This window comes from Ranitomeya variabilis, chromosome 2 (genome assembly GCF_051348905.1).
Source record: "Ranitomeya variabilis isolate aRanVar5 chromosome 2, aRanVar5.hap1, whole genome shotgun sequence".
Lineage (NCBI taxonomy): Eukaryota > Metazoa > Chordata > Amphibia > Anura > Dendrobatidae > Ranitomeya > Ranitomeya variabilis.
Genome location: NC_135233.1, coordinates 446,456,810 through 446,476,305, shown reverse-complemented (window position 1 = coordinate 446,476,305; position 19,496 = coordinate 446,456,810). Strand labels below are relative to the sequence as shown.

At 46.1% G+C, this 19,496-nt stretch overlaps 1 protein-coding gene across 1 annotated transcript in view; it reads right to left on the bottom strand.

The window, feature by feature from the left end:
- Positions 1-19,496, bottom strand: part of LOC143806542 (uncharacterized) — a 264,847-nt gene that overhangs the window by 79,949 nt on the left and 165,402 nt on the right. The gene's annotated exons all lie outside the window — the stretch shown is intronic.

Here is a 19,496-nt window from a genome sequence, read left to right as displayed (position 1 = left end):
GCGCTCTAAATAAAAAAAAAAACAAACGGATAACCAGTTGTTACAGTGATGTTGCCTTCCTTTCGGGGAGGGCGATATCATGCTTGGAGGCAAGGAGGATTTCCTTTATCAGGTAAACACCTACATTCAACACATTCTGAATCTAGGCCAGAAGGAGGAGCTCTGAACCCGGATTCAGGGGAGCTTCCCCAGCTTTAAGTATTCTGGTCTGGAGGAGGAGGAGTTAGGTTACTGGAGCAGACAGTGGAAGTGAGAGCAGACAGTGGGACCATGCAGCCATGTGTGAGCTGCAGCTCCAGGAAAGGAAGATAACCTGAAGGGTTGGATTGTAGTGAGCATCAGAGGAAAGAAGAACAGGAGAAGGAAAGGGGCTCAGAGGGGAACTGTGACCGGGCACCCTCTGAGCCGAAGCTCAGGATGCGGGCATCGGGAGCCCGAGGCTGTGTTGTACTCCAGATCACACGGCAGAACCGAAGGGCATAGGACATTATGTAATTTGCCCACACCTGAAGGTGCAGCAGTACACTAAGAGCCCGGGTCGTGATAGAGACCCTATAAAAAGGCTCACACAGCCCACCATACGGGTAACTGTCTCAGGACAGGAGAGCGAGGACTTTGTACGGAAGCCACAGGCAGCAAGGACCTCGCATACGAGCGTGAGTAGGAAGGCTTACGGACCTCACCTGGGAGAGAGATCCACCTTTGCCTCCAGGCTGGCCGGACCATATCACCACCTGTTCCTGGTACCCTGGACTGCGGCTGCTTACAACCAATAAACCAGGTAAAGACGTTACAATTCTGTGTCCTCCGTTTATTTGCCGACATACACCATCCCTGCCCTGCACACCGGGAGCCCTGGGGACCCCGCTTCACCTGTTAGAAGCGTCACCATCTTTGCTGCAGTAACATCACCCCAGAGGACCTCTTTAAGCAGAAGCAGCGTCGGTCCCCACTGACCGAGAACCACAGGTGGCGTCACAAACACAAACTTTATTACAAATCACCTTTCCACTTTTACTTGGGCGACCAGGGCCATGGACCGGGTCACTGCCACCGTGACCACCCTTTTAATTGCGACCTGATACCGAGTACCCCATGGCCCTGGCAGGCGTTCCACTATTAACTAGCGCGCATAGTGTCAGACGCCGGGTGGTCACGTGTGCGTGCTATTTAACAGACACGAATATTCACCTCTCTCTACGACCATGGGAGTGGAGAGAGGTGAATATTCATTTCTCTTAAGAAGCGGGCACATGTGACCTCCCGGCAGCTGCAGGAGTCTGCTGGTGTGGCTGACACTGTGCACGCTATTACGTAGAAATTAATATTTATTTTTCTTTAGCAATGGGCACAGGCTATAACCGCAGCAGCCGGCTCCTGACTCCAGTGACCCGCTGCGGCTCCTCCTCCATCTTCTGACACCTCACTCAAGTATAAGCGGAGGGGGTTGTTTTCAGCACACAAAAAAATGTGCTGAAAAACTAAACTTGTACTTGAGTATATACAGTACATTCAATGTGAACAATATATAGCTATCTATATGAGCAGCAAATATTCTTACTGATCATAACCTTGTCTATTATAGGCATCCTTGCACTTTAGCACTTTAATAAATATAATTATGTATCAAATTGTAATTTGGTATTTTTGCACTGCTGCACTTTACTAGCATAATCAGAGCTTACATACAGCTACATTTATTTGTGGGCAAATGCCATGACATTGAGTCAGTGCACCTTTCACTACCTCAGAATCTTCCTTTATACTTTATTTTCAGCACTTTAGGAGTTTGTCGTGTTACCTATATGATTGTAGTCATGTATATTTGTTTGGATACCTAGCAGCTATTTATTTAACTTATTTATTATTGTTGATTTTAAATTTTAATATCCATTTTCCACTTGAATTAGTGCTCTCTTTTTCTTCTAGTTGTTCTTCCTACCCTTGCACAATAAATTCTTGATCAATAAAGTATTTAATTATTTTTTTTTCTCCACAACTATCGACCTCCTTGTTGGTTATTCTCTCAATCTAGTTTTCTTGCAATTTTTCCAATGGGTCACTATATTATATATTATAGTCTACATATGCACTTATAAATGGGAGACTTCTTACATATGCATGGATATTGGTTACTGTATATAAGTATATTATTTCAATATTTGCATGCATGTGTATTATGTTTTACTGTTTAAAGGGAACTTGTCACCCCCCACCCCCAGGCGTTTGAAACTAAAAGAGCCATCTTGTGCAGCAGTAATGCTGCATTCTGACAAGGTGGTTCTTTTAGTTATGGGTGCTGTAACTGCAGAAATAATCCGTTTTGTAATTAGTCCCAAATACCTTTCTTCAGTCCTGGAGGCAGGCTTTTCCCCCCTGCTTTAGACGCCACACAGCCATCACTCAAATCTTCTTGGCACCGGGCGCCGCCTCCTCAGCGCTGTTTTGAAATGAGCTGGCGCCTGCGCTCTTTTCTCCTGCCTTGGGCAGGCGCAGTGAGCGCTGCCCATCCTCTGTCCTCATATGGAGTCTAGCTGACTGCGCCTGTGCGGCCGCCCTGCCTGTGAATCCCAGCCCCGCAGTGTCTTCTGATTTATTCTCACTGCGGGGCTGGGATTAACAGGCAGGGCGTCCAAAATTCGCTGATAAAGAGGAAAATACAATGGGCTCAATATGAATAATTTCTCTATTTATTAGCTATATATATATATACATATACACACACACTGTATATTTACCTCACTTACCGTATATAGCACCATTAATTCCACAGCGCTGTATAGACATTATCAATATAATGTATACAGTATATATGTATATACAAACATGCGTACAGTGGGGAAAATATAGTCCGAAAAATACGGTACTTAAGACGCACCCCAAACTTTCAGAAGGAAAATAGGGAAAAATATAGAAGGAAAGTAGGTTAAAAAAAAATAATAAAAAAAAAAAATCGCAGTATTCTCACCTACTGGCATTCCCGCGCAGTGATGCTCCCGGCAGCTAGCGTTCCTAGTAATACATTGCGAGACCGCGACTTCTCACGAGATTTCGCAATGTATTACTAGGAACGCTAGCTGCCGGGAGCATCAGTGACGCTGCGCGGGAACGCCGGTAGGTGAGAATATTGCGATTTTTTAATTTTTTATTATTTTTAACATTATATCTTGTTACTATTGATGCTGCATAGGCAGCATCAATAGTAAAAAGAGAAAGAGAGCGAGCGAGATGGAATTTCTCTGACGGGAAATTCTTCCACGCATGCTCAGTTTGAAAATACGGGACCCGTCGCTGGATTCCTGCTTTTCACAGGCAGCGACGCATCCTGCGCCAATAGGCTTCCATTGTAGCCAGTGATGGGCAGCACAGGATACGTCACTGACCGATTTTCCGACGTGCAGAAAAAGACGTTCCTCTGAACGGTTTCTCTGCTCGATGGACCGTTTTTTTATACGCAGGATCCAGTGCACGACGGATGAAACGGCTAACACAAGTCTATGAGAAAATGCAGGATCCTGCATTCTCAAAAATCGACGGATTGTGACGGGAGCTGAAAGACGGAAGTGTGAAAGAGGCCTTACAGTCCGAATTCAGTGGGGTTTTGTATGGAGGCTCCATGAAGTGCTGCCGTAATATGATATGATGAGGGTACAAAGTCACTGTGTTCTGTATGCCCAGTCGGGGGCACCCCCATCATTAATAATTAGGTTATAGGAATTCAATGTTCTGCTAAACTACCTTACTTTAAGAATTAACTCTTTTGTACTATGGAAACCCTGCAGCTCTGGAGTTCTAAGACTGGGTGAGGGTGTAGCCAAACCTTAGGAGGACATAGGTGGCATTGTGGCTTAAACTGATTGAAACGGTGGTGAGCATTTCAGAGACCAAAAAAGAGTGCACCTCAAATAAGGTGCATGAGTAGGCTAATTAATCTTGCTTAGAGGAACGGTCTTTATCATTACATGCAAGTGATATTAACAATGTACGGGTGCCATTATTAGTGACAGGTGACATCATTAGTGACAGGTGACATCAGTGGTAGGTAGCACACAAGTGACATCAATAATGACAGGTGACATTAGTGAGGTGACATCAGTTGTAGGCAGCACACAGGTGACATCAGTGATGAGTGACATTAGTAGGCAGCACACAGGTGACATAAGTAGGCAGCACACAGGTGACATCAGTAGTAACAGGTGACAGTGACAGGCAGCACACAGGTGACATTAGTGACAGGTGACATCAGTGACAGGCAGCACACAGGTGACATTAGTAGGCAGCAAACAGGTGACATCAGTGGTAGGCAGCACACGTGACATCAGTAGTGACAGGTGACAGTGACAGGCAGCACACAGGTGACATCAGAGATGGGTGACATTAGTAAGCAATACACAGGTGACCTATTTAGTGACAGGCAGCACACAGGTGACATTAGTGACATGTGACATCAGTGGAAGGCAGCACACAAGTGACAGTTTCAGGTGACAATAGTTACAGGTGACATCATTAGTGACATTTGATATCAGTGGAAGGCAGCACACAGGTGACAGTTTCAGGTGACAATAGTTACAGGTGACATCATTAGTGACATGTGACATCAGTGGTAGGCAGCAAACAGGTGACCTCATTAGTGACAGGTGACAGTGACAGGCAGCACACAGGTGACATTAGTAGGCAGCAAACAGGTGACATCAGTGGTAGGCAGCACACGTGACATCAGTAGTGACAGGTGACAGTGACAGGCAGCACACAGGTGACATCAGATGGGTGACATTAGTAAGCAATACACAGGTGACCTATTTAGTGACAGGCAGCACACAGGTGACATTAGTGACATATGACATCAGTGGAAGGCAGCACACAAGTGACAGTTTCAGGTGACAATAGTTACAGGTGACATCATTAGTGACATGTGACATCAGTGGTAGGCAGCAAACAGGTGACCTCATTAGTGACAGGTGACATCAGTGGTAGGCAGCACACAGGTGACATCAGTGACAGGTGACAGAAGGCAGCACACAGGTGACATCATTAGTGTTTGCGTGGGTTTCCTCCGGGTACTCCGGTTTCCTCCCACATTCCAAAGACATACTGATAGGGGATTTAGATTGTCAGCCCCAACAGGGACAGCGATGATAATGTATGCAACCTATAAAGCGCTGCGGAATATGTTAGCGCTATATAAAAATAGAGATTATTATTATTATTAGTGACAGGTGACATCAGTGGTAGGCAGCGCACAGGTGACATCAGTGACAGGTGACATCAGTGGTAGGCAGCACACAGGTGACATTAGTGACATGAGTGGTAGGCATCACACAGGTGACATCATTAGTGACATGTGACATCAGTGACAGGTGACATCATTAGTGACATGACAGCAGTGGTAGGCAGCACACATGTGACTTTAGTGACAGGTGACATCAGTGATAGGCAGCACACAAGTGACATCAGTGACAGGTGACAGAATGCAGCACACGTGATATCATTAGTGACAGGTGACATCAGTGGTAGGCAGCGCACAGGTGACATCAGTGACAGGTGACATCAGTGGTAGGCAGCACACAGGTGACATTAGTGACATGACGGGTAGGCAGCACACAGGTGATATTAGTGACATGTGACATCAGTGGTAGGCAGCACACAGGTGACATCAGTGACAGGTGACAGAAGGCAGCACACAGGTGACATCATTAGTGACAGGTGACATCAGTGGTAGGCAGCGCACAGGTGACATCAGTGACAGGTGACAGAAGGCAGCACACAGGTGACATCATTAGTGTTTGCGTGGGTTTCCTCCGGGTACTCCGGTTTCCTCCCACATTCCAAAGACATACTGATAGAGAATTTAGATTGTCAGCCCCAACAGGGACAGCGATGATAATGTATGCAACCTATAAAGCGCTGCGGAATATGTTAGCGCTATATAAAAATAGAGATTATTATTATTATTAGTGACAGGTGACATCAGTGGTAGGCAGCGCACAGGTGACATCAGTGACAGGTGACATCAGTGGTAGGCAGCACACAGGTGACATTAGTGACATGAGTGGTAGGCAGCACACAGGTGACATCATTAGTGACAGGTGACATCAGTGGTAGGCAGCACACAGGTGACATTAGTGACATGAGTGGTAGGCGTCACATGTCACTAATGATGTCACCTGTGTGCTGCCTACCACTGATGTCACCTGTCACTGATGTCACCTGTGCGCTGCCTACCACTGATGTCACCTGTCACTAATGATGTCACCTGTGTGCTGCCTACCACTCATGTCACTAATGTCACCTGTGCGCTGCCTACCACTGATGTCACCTGTCACTAATGATGTCACCTGTGTGCTGCCTACCACTCATGTCACTAATGTCACCTGTGTGCTGCCTACCACTGATGTCACATATCACTAATGATGTCACCTGTGTGCTGCCTACCACTGATGTCCCCTCACTAATGATGTCACCTGTGTGCTGCCTACCACTGATGTCGCCTGTCACTGATGTCACCTGTGTGCTGCCTACCACTGATGTCACATGTCACTAATGATGTCACCTGTGTGCTGCCTACCACTGATGTCACATGTCACTAATGATGTCACCTGTGTGCTGCCTACCACTGATGTCCCCTCACTAATGATGTCACCTGTGTGCTGCCTACCACTGATGTCACCTGTGTGCTGCCTACCACTGATGTCACATGTCACTAATGATGTCACCTGTGTGCTATCAGTGGTAGGCAGCACACAGGTGACATCAGTGACAGGTGACATCATTAGTGACATGTGACATCAGTGGTAGGCAGCACACATGTGACATCAGTGGTAGGCAGCACACAGGTGACATCATTAGTGAGGGGACATCAGTGGTAGGCAGCACACAGGTGACATCATTAGTGACATGTGACATCAGTGGTAGGCAGCACACAGGTGACATCAGTGACAGGCGACATCACTAGTGACATGTGACATCAGTGGTAGGCAGCACACATGTGATATTAGTGACAGGTGACATCAGTGGTAGGCAGCACACAAGTGACATATTTAGGGGCAGGTGTAGTTATCAGAGGTCAGGTGTACAGGATTTCTACCAGGTTTCAATTCCAGATACAATGTGACTTCTAGATATGGGAGAGAGTAAGGGACTGATGAGAAAGGGGGTCACTCAGATAAACCTATATTAGAAATAGAACCCAACCATCATTCATTTTCCTTCATGTCCCCTCTTTCTTTTCTGGAAATCCTTCTATTATGCCAATCAAGCAGATGGTTAGCAGGAAATTCAGCCAGACCTTCGTGACCGCAACTAATTTTTACCAGTCTTGCAAGACTGGCACGTTTGTTTTGGGCTTAGAAAATGGCTAAAAACAGCTGGCGGGGGTGAATGAAATCCATTAAAGACACATTTATAAGAAATTATATTCACATAGCCGCCTGCATCCCCCCACAAGGGCTAAGAAGGGAGATGGGGCCATTGAGATGAAAATGTCCCCAATACACACACTCTCTGCCTTCTTAACATATTCTCAAAGTCTCCAAACATTTTACTAAATAGATTAACTGGGCCTTTGTTTTGCTCCACATTTATCAGCTTCATTAAGTGAATGGCTGAACAAATATATTAATCATGCATGAAGGGCCCTATTCTCGCCCTATTCTTGTGCCCTCAGCTTGACAGGTGGTTGACTGTTTTAACGCACCGGACTGGTTGGGCACAAGAAGGCAACTGTCACGTCTATAATCGCTACATGTATTATCCCTTCCCCAATATTCACAGGCTCATTGAAATTATATTATCTGTGATCCCCAGTGCTATGAAAACCTCATCTATGTAACAGCCCCCACCCATAATCTCATTACAAGCCTATGACCGACCAATGGAGAAGGCAATCTGCTCACATTCTGGGACTGTGAATTAGGGGATAGAGTCAATCACATCCATAGAAACTTCCTGCAGAATCATTGAATTTCTAACGTATAGAAAGATCGATAACTTATCTAAAATAAATAGATATGGAAAGAAGAAAGCAGCACTGCACAAAACTCTAGACGATGGGTGCAAGCCTACAACTACCGACACCGTGCTGCTCCACATGTAGACAAAAAAAAACTGAACTCAAAAATTATAGTGAAGAAAATAATGTAACAAATCCTCCCAAAATAAATAAATAAATGTATAATATATATATATATACCTATCTATATACACACACATACATACACACATATGCATGCATACACACACAATATAGGAATATATGAAGTTGAAATCAGTGTGTGGAAGCACTGTGTGCAGTACAGCTGCTCAGTGGATTCTGTGTCCGATTCATCATGTGCAATTTCTTGAAGTTATTTTTTTTCTTGTTTTATTTGCCTATATTTTGTCTTTCATCGGTTTTTGAGACATTTCAGCTCCAAATGTCAGGCTGTACATCAAGGGTACGTAGTACCCCGGCCGGAGTTCTCAGCATCACAGCACTTTGGCTGTTCTTATTGATACATCCTATACTACGTACCCTTGATATACAGCCTGACTGCCTTTTTCCATTGGTATCCTTGGATTCTATGACGTCATATGTAACCTTTTAAATACAGACTACCTTGATAAAGGCAACACTAAACGTTGGACATGTCTGTGTAACCTAGTCTGTCGGCTGTTCATTAAATTCTACTTTAACTGGAACTCTCACCTATTTTTGTGACTTATTGAGTGCTGAAGGTTATCATCCCATTGTAGGACATGGAGCAGCTGTAGGGGTATGTATTGATTTTCTGTCTATGGTCTGGGTACCAGCTGAAAAGAATTGAAGAAGATAAATTTACTGTGGGTGAACACTGAATCCCCAGAGAACGTGCCCGAGCCTATTAAGGGTCATTTGTTACTAAGTGTGTATTCAGATCTGTCACAATAGACTGAGAAGCTGCACTCGCCTCACTCACATCTTCAGTTATGTTCTATTTTCTACAGTGAAATTGGTTCAAACAGTTGAATTGAACTAATATGATGCTTACATTTGCTGATTGGCTCTGATTTTCAAGATCCAAAAGGAGACTGTAATTACTTGTGACTAGAGATGAGCGAATTTGATCGGGTCCCTGTTTATCCGGCAAGCTATAGCGCTTACCGAATAAGCTGCACAGGGAATCCGGATACATGGACGTGCCGGCTGTGTGACAGTCATGACACATGCATGGAGAGCCCAACAAACAGGCCCAACAAACAGGCTCTCTATGCATGTGTTGTGCCCGTTACACAGCCGCCACACATACAGCTGCAGAGGCGAACAGCTGATCTTGAAAAATCATTTTTTTAATGTCTGAAAAACACCATCTCCTAATAGCCTATGCCCTACCTACAGCTTTAATAATAGGGCCGAATCACTCACAGCTGCGAGTATTCACCATTGTTTCAGACTGCTCGTAAAAAGGAGAAATTCGGAAACTACTACACTGGGAATTGACTTTTATGCAATTTTCTAATAAATAAACACAGGTCCCGCTGACACAGCTGCACGGCGAACTGAAACCTCTGTTGCAAAACTGCATACAATAAAGGTTGGTGTTCCAATGGTTTCTATTCATCGACAGCAAGCCGATGTCTTGAAAACCGTGAACTTCTGATACACAAAATTTGTTACAGTAATTCCATTAACTAACGATTAAGCTTCATTTACATAAATCTACCTTTAAATAAAGGCTCTAGGATTGCAGCCATCATGGATTTGGCTCTATGTTAACAGCTTAGACTGCACCTGTTAGAAATGGCTCAGGAGCCAAGCGGCCATTGTGCCCATGTGACACTTGATCCACCTCCTCCTGTGGGGGTTTAACCATTTCCTTAACAGCAAAGAGAGGAATAAAATGGAGATAAATGGGAAAAGTACAATTGGCTCACATGAAAGGGAACATTTGGAACGGTGAAATCAAACGCTTTTCCCATGCAAATAAATGCAGCGTATTTAATATTCTGAAGGTGCAACATTGTGTCCAAAAGTGAGCCAAATTTCTGGTCCTTTTTTTTTTTTTGGGGGGGGGGGGGGAGGGTTCACAATACCGGCCAAACAACAAAATTTTTTTTTTTTATTTTAAATCAGTGTAGATGTGATTCTTTAACACAAAGGGGTAAGCACCTTGTCGAATGGCGGCCATTGAGCGGGGCTGCTGGGTTAAGCGTGGGTCTTGCAGGAGGCAGCGTTGCCGCTTGTTTATGGGAGAGAAGTTGTCACTTGTTAGTAGATGCAGTGAAAGGAAGGACGCCAAGCGCTGACGGCTGGAGAAGTATTGATGTTGAGGTAATGGAGTAATCCGATTGAACGTTAGTCACGGTATTTATGTCATTTCACATTTCGTCAGCTGAATAACGTGACGCAGATACGGAGCTGCGGCCTGCAGCTTTAAGAAAAGGCGCAGGTCTCTCTCATTCGATTCAAATCTATTTCTCACCGAGCATCTTACTGATGAATCTATTTGCATAATAGTAGCCCGAGGCCTTTATTTCTGCAGACAGTTCTGGCTCGAGAGGGACATTAGGACAAGAGAAACTTAGATTGGTTTATAAAAAAAAAAAAACACATTGGTGCAGGAAGTGAGTACATAATACGCTGTGACTAGTGCGGTCACCCCAGAAAGTCCGAGGGGAAGAAGGGAGAAGGAAACCTATAGTAGCGGACAGAAGGGGTTACATACAAATTACAGATATCACAGTAAGCAAGCTAACAATTACAGACTGATACAGAGGGGCGAGGACCCTGCCCTTGAGGGCTTACATTCTACAGGATGGTGGGGATGGAGACAATAGGTTGAGGGTTGTAGGAGCTCCGGTGTTGGTGAGGCGGTAGCTCCGGTAGAGGTGAGGAGGCAGCAGGGTCAGTGCAGGCTGTAAGCTTTCCTGAAGAAGTGGGTTTTCAGGTTCCGTCTGAAGGATCCGAATGTGGTTGATAGTCGGACGTGTTGGGGCAGAGAATTCCAGAGGATGGGGGATATTCTGGAGAAGTCTTGGAGGCGGTTGGGTGAGCAGCAAGTAAGTGTGGAGGAGAGAAGGAGGTCTTGGGAGGACCAGAGATTACGTGAGGGAAGATATCAGGAGATTAGTTCAGAGATATATGGAGGAGACAGGTTATGGATGGCTTTGTAGGTCAGTATTAGTAATTTTAACTGTATACGCTGAGGGAATGGGAGCCAGTGAAGAGATTTGCAGAGGGGGGAAGCGGAGGAGTAGCGAGGAGAGAGATGAATTATGCAGGCAGCAGAGTTAAGGATGGACTGGAGAGGTGCAAGGGTGTTAGCAGGGAAGCCATAGAAAAGGATGTTGCAGTAGTCAAGGCGGGAGATGATGAGAGCATGCACAAGCATTTTAGTAGATTGAAGGTTGAGGAAAGGACGGATTCTGGAGATATTTTTGAGCTGGAGGCGACAGGAGGTGGAAAGAGCTTGGATGTGCGGATTGAAGGACAGGGCAGAGTCAAGGGTTACTCCGAGGAAGCGGACTTTCGGTACGGGGAAAGCGTGATGTTGTTAATTGCGAAAGATAGGTCAGGTAAGGAAGATCTATGAGAGGGAGGAAAGATGATGAGTTCAGATTTGTCCACATTGAGTTTGAGGAAGCGAGAGGAGAAGGAGGACATGGCTGATAGACACTCCGGGATTCTGGACAGCAGAGAGGTGACATCTGGGCCAGAAAAGGTAGATCTGAGTGTCATCAGCATAAAGGTGGTACTCGAATCCATGGCACTTTATGAGTTGTCCCAGGCCAAGTGTATAGATTGAGAAGAGTAGGGGTCCTAGAACAGAGCCTTGGGGGACTCCAACAGAGAGAGAGGGTGGGATGAGGAGGTAGTGTGGTAGTGGGAGACGCTGAATGTGCAGTTGGAAAGGTATGAGGAGATCCAAGATAGGGCGAGGTTTTTGATGCCAAAGGAGGAGAAGATCTGTAGTAGGAGGCAGTGGTCAACTTTATCGAGAGCAGAGGACAGGTCTAGAAGGAGGAGTACAGAGTATTGTTAATTAGCTTTGGCTGTAAGTAGGTCGTTAGTAATTTTGGTCAGGGCTGTCTCAGTTGAGTGATGGGGCGGAAACCAGATTGTAGATTGTCAAAGAGCAAGATAGATGAGAGGTGGGAGGAAAGTTCAGCGTGGACGTGCTGCTCCAGGAGTTTGGAAGCGAATGGGAGTAACAATATTGGGCGATAGCTGGACACAGCAGTTGGATCGAGGGTTGGCTTTTTAAGGATAGGTGTGATTGTGGCATGTTTGAAAGCAGAAGGGAAGGTGCCAGAAGTTAGCGATTGGTTGAAGAGGTGGGTTAGGGATGGGATAAGAGTGGTGGTGAGGTTGAGGAGGAGGTGGGATGGGATGGGGTCGAGCGCACAGGTGGTGGTGAGGTGGGATTTGGAGAGGAGACAATTAAGCCCCCCTTCAGTGATGTTGGATAGGGAGGTTATGGGGTTTGGGCATTGGTCTGGTATACAAAGGGGTTGTGGTGGTTGAACAATGAAGACTTGCCTTGTTTGGTCGATCTTATTTTGAAAGTGTGTGGCAAAGTCCTCAGCAGAGATGAGGGAGGTTGGAGGGGGCAGTGGGGGCGAAGGAGGGAGTTAAAGGTTTTGGATAACTGGTTGGGGTTGTAGGATAGGGAAGATACGAGGGTTGTGAAGTAGGCCTGTTTAGCAGAGGTGAGAGCAGATTTAAAAGTGAGTGTTGCCTGTTTGAATGCAGTGAAGTCGTCTTGCGAATGTGTTTTCTTCCAACGCCGCTCTGCAACCCTGGACACTTGCCGGAGCTTTTTAGTGATGTTATTGTGCCAGGATAGTCTATTCATATGTCGCACTCTGCCATGAACGAGAGGGGCAACCATGTCAATAGCTGATGTGAGAGTGGCATTGTAGAAAGCAGTGGTACTGTGTGTAGTGGAGTAAAGATATGGATGCCAGTGGTAGGATAGCATCAGAGAGTGTGTGGGTGTCTAGGTGTGCGAGGTTTCTGGGGGGGGTGCACATGTTGCTGGACATGGGTGACCGGTGAGGAGGACAGGGATGAGAAAGTGAGCAGATGGTAGTCGGATAGAGGGAGAGGGGAGGTGGTGAAGTTAGATAGAGAGCAGAGACGGGTGAAGACCAGGTCTAGTGTATGTCCTTCTGTGTGGGTGACTGCGGAAGACCACTGAGTAAGTCCAAAAGATGAAGTAAGGGACAGAAGTTTGGAGGCTGTTGACTGAAGGGTATCAGTTGGGATGTTGAAGTCACCCATGATCAGGGCCAGACTGGGACTAAAATTCAGCCCTGGCATTTGAAGTTACACAGGCCCACTTGTCACACGGTGACTGTATAATACCTTTGTACACTTGTAGGCAGGGCCGGTTTTAGGCAAAGTGGGGCCCTAGGCAAAGTTTAAAATGGGGCCCCAAATGCTAACATATTGCACATCACACAGAAGCCTTTCTGTTGTATTTACGTGCGCTGAGTTCAGGCCGCTAAACGAGTTTGATCGACAATACTGAAGTTGTTCAACGCTTGTTTCCCGGCCTCTTTCCACCAGCTGAGGAATAATGATGAGACAGAACGATCACTAATAGATCACCATACAGTATCATGTTTTCAGCAGCACATCTACAGTTTACACTGGCAATGTGCTGCTGACAACAAGGCTTTTTGTTCCAGCAAAAACAATCCGAATATGCAGCATTTTACTTGTTTAGTAAAATACACCCCATAGTCCTCCATATATTATAATGTGCTCCATAGTCCTCCATATAGTATAATACACTCCCTATAGTCCTCCATATATTAAAATACACTGCTCAGTCCTCCACATAGTATAATACACTCCTCATAGTCCTCCATATAGCATAATACAATCCTCATAGTCCTCCATATAGCATAATACAATCCTCATAGTGCTCCATATAGCATAATACAATCCTCATAGTCCTCCATATAGCATAATACAATCCTCATAGTGCTCCATATAGTATAATGCACCGCCACAGTCATCCATGTAGTACAATTCACTTCCCATAGTATAATGCACCCCATAGTTCTTCATATAGTATAACGTATTCCCCATAGTCCTCGATACAGTATAATGCAGCCCACATATAGTATAATGCAGCCACCCCAGAGTATAATGCAGCCACCCCAGAGTATAATGCAGCCACCCCAGAGTATAATGCAGCCACCCCACAGAGTATAATGCAGCCACCCCAGAGTATGTAACCCCCATAGAATATAATACAGCCCACCTCCCCATAATATATAATGTAGCCCCCCATAGAATATAATGCAGCCCCCCATAGTATATAACGCAGCCTCCCCCATAGAATATAATATACCCCCACAATAGTATATAACACAGCCACATAGTACATAACATGGCCTCCCCCATAGAATATAATATACTCCCCATAGTATATAGCAAAGCCCGCATATTATATAGCACAAACCGCATAGTATACAGCACAGCCTGCATACTATAGCACAGCTCGCGTAGTAGATAACACAGCCCACACAGCAGTATTCAGCACAGACCACACAGTAGTATACAGCACAGACCACACAGTAGTATACAGCACAGCCCATGTAGAAGTATACAGCACAGTCCACACAGTAGTATACAGCACAGCCCACAGAGTAATATATACAGCACAGCCCACAAAGTAATATATACAGCACAGCCCACAAAGTAATATATACAGCACAGCCCACAAAGTAATATATACAGCACAGCCCACAGAGAACTATATACAGCACAGCCCACAGAGAACTATATACAGCACAGCTCACAGAGAACTATATAAAGCACAGCCCAGAGTACTATATACAGCACAGCCCAGAGTACTATATAAAGCACAGCCCAGAGAGTACTATATACAGCACAGCCCAGAGAGTACTATATACAGCACAGCCCAGAGAGTACTATATACAGCACAGCCCACAGAGTACTATATACAGCACAGCCCACAGAGTACTATATACAGCACAGCCCACAGAGTACTATACACAGCACAGCCCACAGAGTACTATATACAGCACAGCCCACAGAGTACTATATACAGCACAGCCCACAGAGTACTATATACAGCACAGCCCACAGAGTACTATATACAGCACAGCCCACAGAGAACTATATACAGCACACAGTAGTATACAGCACAGAGCACAGCCCACAGAGAACTATATACAGCCCACAGTAGTATACAGCACAGAGCACAGCCCACAGAGAACTATATACAGCTCACAGCAGTATACAGCACAGAGCACAGCCCACAGAGAGCTATATACAGCCCACAGCAGTATACAGCACAGAGCACAGCCCACAGAGAACTATATACAGCCCACAGCAGTATACAGCACAGAGCACAGCCCACAGAGAACTATATACAGCCCACAGCAGTATACAGCACAGAGCACAGCCCAGAGAACTATATACAGCCCACAGCAGTATACAGCACAGAGCACAGCCCACAGAGAACTATATACAGCCCACAGCAGTATACAGCACAGAGCACAGCCCACAGAGAACTATATACAGCCCACAGCAGTATACAGCACAGAGCACAGCCCACAGAGAACTATATACAGCCCACAGCAGTATACAGCACAGAGCACAGCCCACAGAGAACTATATACAGCCCACAGCAGTATACAGCACAGAGCACAGCCCACAGAGAACTATATATAGCACAGAGCACACAGTAGTATACAGCACAGAGCACAGCCCACAGAGAGCTATATACAGCACAGAGCACAGCCCACAGAGAACTATATACAGCCCACAGTAGTATACAGCACAGAGCACAGCCCACAGAGAACTATATACATCCCACAGCAGTATACAGCACAGAGCACAGCCCACAGAGAACTATATACAGCCCACAGCAGTATACAGCACAGAGCACAGCCCACAGAGAACTATATACAGCCCACAGTAGTATACAGCACAGAGCACAGCCCACAGAGAACTATATATAGCACAGAGCACACAGTAGTATACAGCACAGAGCACAGCCCACAGAGAGCTATATACAGCCCACAGCAGTATACAGCACAGAGCACAGCCCACAGAGAACTATATACAGCCCACAGTAGTATACAGCACAGAGCACAGCCCACAGAGAACTATATATAGCACAGAGCACACAGTAGTATACAGCACAGAGCACAGCCCACAGAGAGCTATATACAGCCCACAGCAGTATACAGCACAGAGCACAGCCCACAGAGAACTATATACAGCCCACAGTAGTATACAGCACAGAGCACAGCCCACAGAGAACTATATATAGCACAGAGCACACAGTAGTATACAGCACAGAGCACAGCCCACAGAGAGCTATATACAGCCCACAGCAGTATACAGCACAGAGCACAGCCCACAGAGAACTATATACAGCCCACAGTAGTATACAGCACAGAGCACAGCCCACAGAGAACTATATACAGCCCACAGCAGTATACAGCACAGAGCACAGCCCACAGAGTACTATATACAGCCCACAGTAGTATACAGCACAGAGCACAGCCCACAGAGAGCTATATACAGCCCACAGCAGTATACAGCACAGAGCACAGCCCACAGAGAACTATATACAGCCCACAGTAGTATACAGCACAGAGCACAGCCCACAGAGAACTATATACAGCCCACATCTCTTCTCTTCCTCCCCTCACCTCCTCCGAGAATGGCCCCACAGTCCAGAAAAAAAAAAAACTCTCCTCACCTCTCCTCGTGCCCAGCGTTGCTTCCTGGTTCCTGCTCCTGTCTCAGCAGCTGCAGTCTGCCCGGGACACAGCAGGTGCGCGATGATATGACATCATCGCGCACCCGCAGTGTCAGAGGCAGAGCGGGGAATGATGGGAGAGGAGCGTCTGTAGACGCTCTCTCCTCCATCATTGCATTCAACTGTACCGGCGTCTATACGCCGGTATAGTTGAATGCGACGGCGGGGGCGGCGGATTGAGCGGCCCACCACTGGCACCGGCCCTTCTGGCATTTGCCAGAAGTGCCCTATGGCCAGTCCGGCCCTGCCCATGATGATGGTGGGAATGTTAGCAGAACGAAAGTGAAGAAGCCAGGTGGAGAATTGGTCAATAAAGGCAGTGGCCGGCCCCAGAGCTCGGTATATGACGGTCACTTGGAGGTTGAGTAGATGCGGACACCCTAATCAATGGATAAAGTAACATAATTTTACAATGCAGTCAGCAGATTAATTAATGGAGGTTGCCAAAATCTCTGCTTGCTGTCACTCCGCAGAAGCCTTCAATGAAAACCATATATCCTGGGAAGGCAGAGTTCTAAAAACCATAACGTCACTGTAATTATCCATCTATGTGATCATCACAACCGGGGAAAATTTCCATCCTCTAGAAGTAAATAATGGTGGGTTTCAATCACAGACACAGATTTTGAAAACTTGGAGAAACTGGCACAATACACTGTGTTCCAAATTATTATGCAATTAATATTTCCTCATATTTTCTCTAAATTACCTATCTGAATTGCAGTCATTGTTATTTTCCAGTCATCTACTATTCTAGTATAATTGCAATGTTTTGGAACAAACTGCCTATGAAAACAGTATCTTTTGAAAAAAAATAAACACTCAAAATGCATGTTCCAAATTATTATGCACAGCAGAGTTTTCAACTTTTTTATTTTGAACAAAAAAATGGTCAATTGTGAAATTATAAGCATTATCAGCTTATTACAAAATGAAATTAAACAGTTTTCAAGTGAAAACTTTATTCTAGGTGATGTTAGATTTGCACATAGGACCCCTTGTTCGAAAGGAGCTTCTGAACTCTCTCGTCCATTGAATTTGTCAGTTTTTGGATGGTTTCTGCTTCAATTGTTTTGCATGTGGACAGAATACCCTCCCAGAGCTGTTGCTTAGATGTGAACTGCCTCCCGCCATCATAGACACTCCTTTTGATGATGCTCCAGAGGTTCTCAATGGGGTTGAGGTCAGGGGAAGATGGTGGCCACACCATAAGTTTGTCCTCTTTTATGCCCATAGCAGCCAGAGATGCAGATGTGTTTTTTTGCAGCATGAGACGGTGCATTATCATGCATGAAAATAATCTTGCTGCGGAAAGCACGATTCTTCCTCTTGAACCATGGCAGGAAGTGTTGTTTTAGAAACTCCACATAGATTATGGAGTTCATCTTTACCCCTTCAGGGATCATAAAGGGGCCGACAATCTCTCTCCCCATGATTCCAAAACATTACTCCACCTCCTCCTTGTTGGCGCCTTAGCTGTGTTTTCATGGGGTGTCCATCAACCAGCCATCCTCCACTCCATCCATCTGGACCATCGAGCGTTGCACGGCACTCATCGGTGAACAAAAAAGTTTGGAAGTCAATCGTCATGTATCGTTTGGCCCACTGGAGCCGTTTCTGCTTGTGTGCAGTGGATAGAGGTGGTCGACAGGATGGCTTACGCACAGCTGCAAACCTCTGAAGGACCCTGCATCTTGTTGTTCTGGGGACGTTGGAGGCACCAGCAGCTTCAAAAACTTGCTGCTATAACAAGTAGTGTTGAGCGATACCGTCCGATACTTGAAAGTATCGGTATCGGAAAGTATCGGCCGATACCGGCAAAGTATCGGATCCAATCCGATACCGATACCCGATACCAATACAAGTCAATGGGACTCAAGTATTGGACGGTATCCCTGATGGTTCCCAGGGTCTGAAGGAGAGGAAACTCTCCTTCAGGCCCTGGGATCCATATTAATGTGTAAAAGAAAGAATTAAAATAAAAAATATTGCTATACTCACCTCTCCGACGCAGCCTGGACCTCACCGAGGGAACCGGCAGCGTTGTTTGCTTAAAATTCGCGCGTTTACTTCCTTACGTGAAGTCCCGGCTTGTGATTGGTCGCGTGCCGCCCATGTGGCCGCGACGCGACCAATCACAGCAAGCCGTGACGTCATTTCAGGTCCTTCAGGATTTTAAAATTACGTTCCGGCTTTGTGATTGGTCGCGTCGCGGTCACATGGGCGACGCGACCAATCACAAGCCGTGACGTCACGGGAGGCTGGACACGCGCGCATTTTAAAATGCGCGCGTGTCCTGCCTCCCGTGACGTCCCGGCTTGTGATTGGTCGCGTCGCCCATGTGGCCGCGACGCGACCAATCACAGCAAGCCGTGACGTAATTTTAGGTCCTTCAGGATTTTAAAATTACGTTCTGGCTTGTGATTGGTCGCGTCGCGGTCACATGGGCGACGCGACCAATCACAAGCCGTGACGTCACGGGAGGCTGGACACGCGCGCATTTTAAAATGCGCGCTTGTCCTGCCTCCCGTGACGTCACGGCTTGTGATTGGTCGCGTCGCCCATGTGACCGCGACACGACCAATCACAAAGCCGGAACGTAATTTTAAAATACTGAATGCCTAGAAGGACCTGAAAATTACGTCACGGCTTGCTGTGATTGGTCGCGTTGCGGCCACATGGGCGGCACGCGACCAATCAGAAGCTGTGACGTCACGGAAGGAAGGAAAA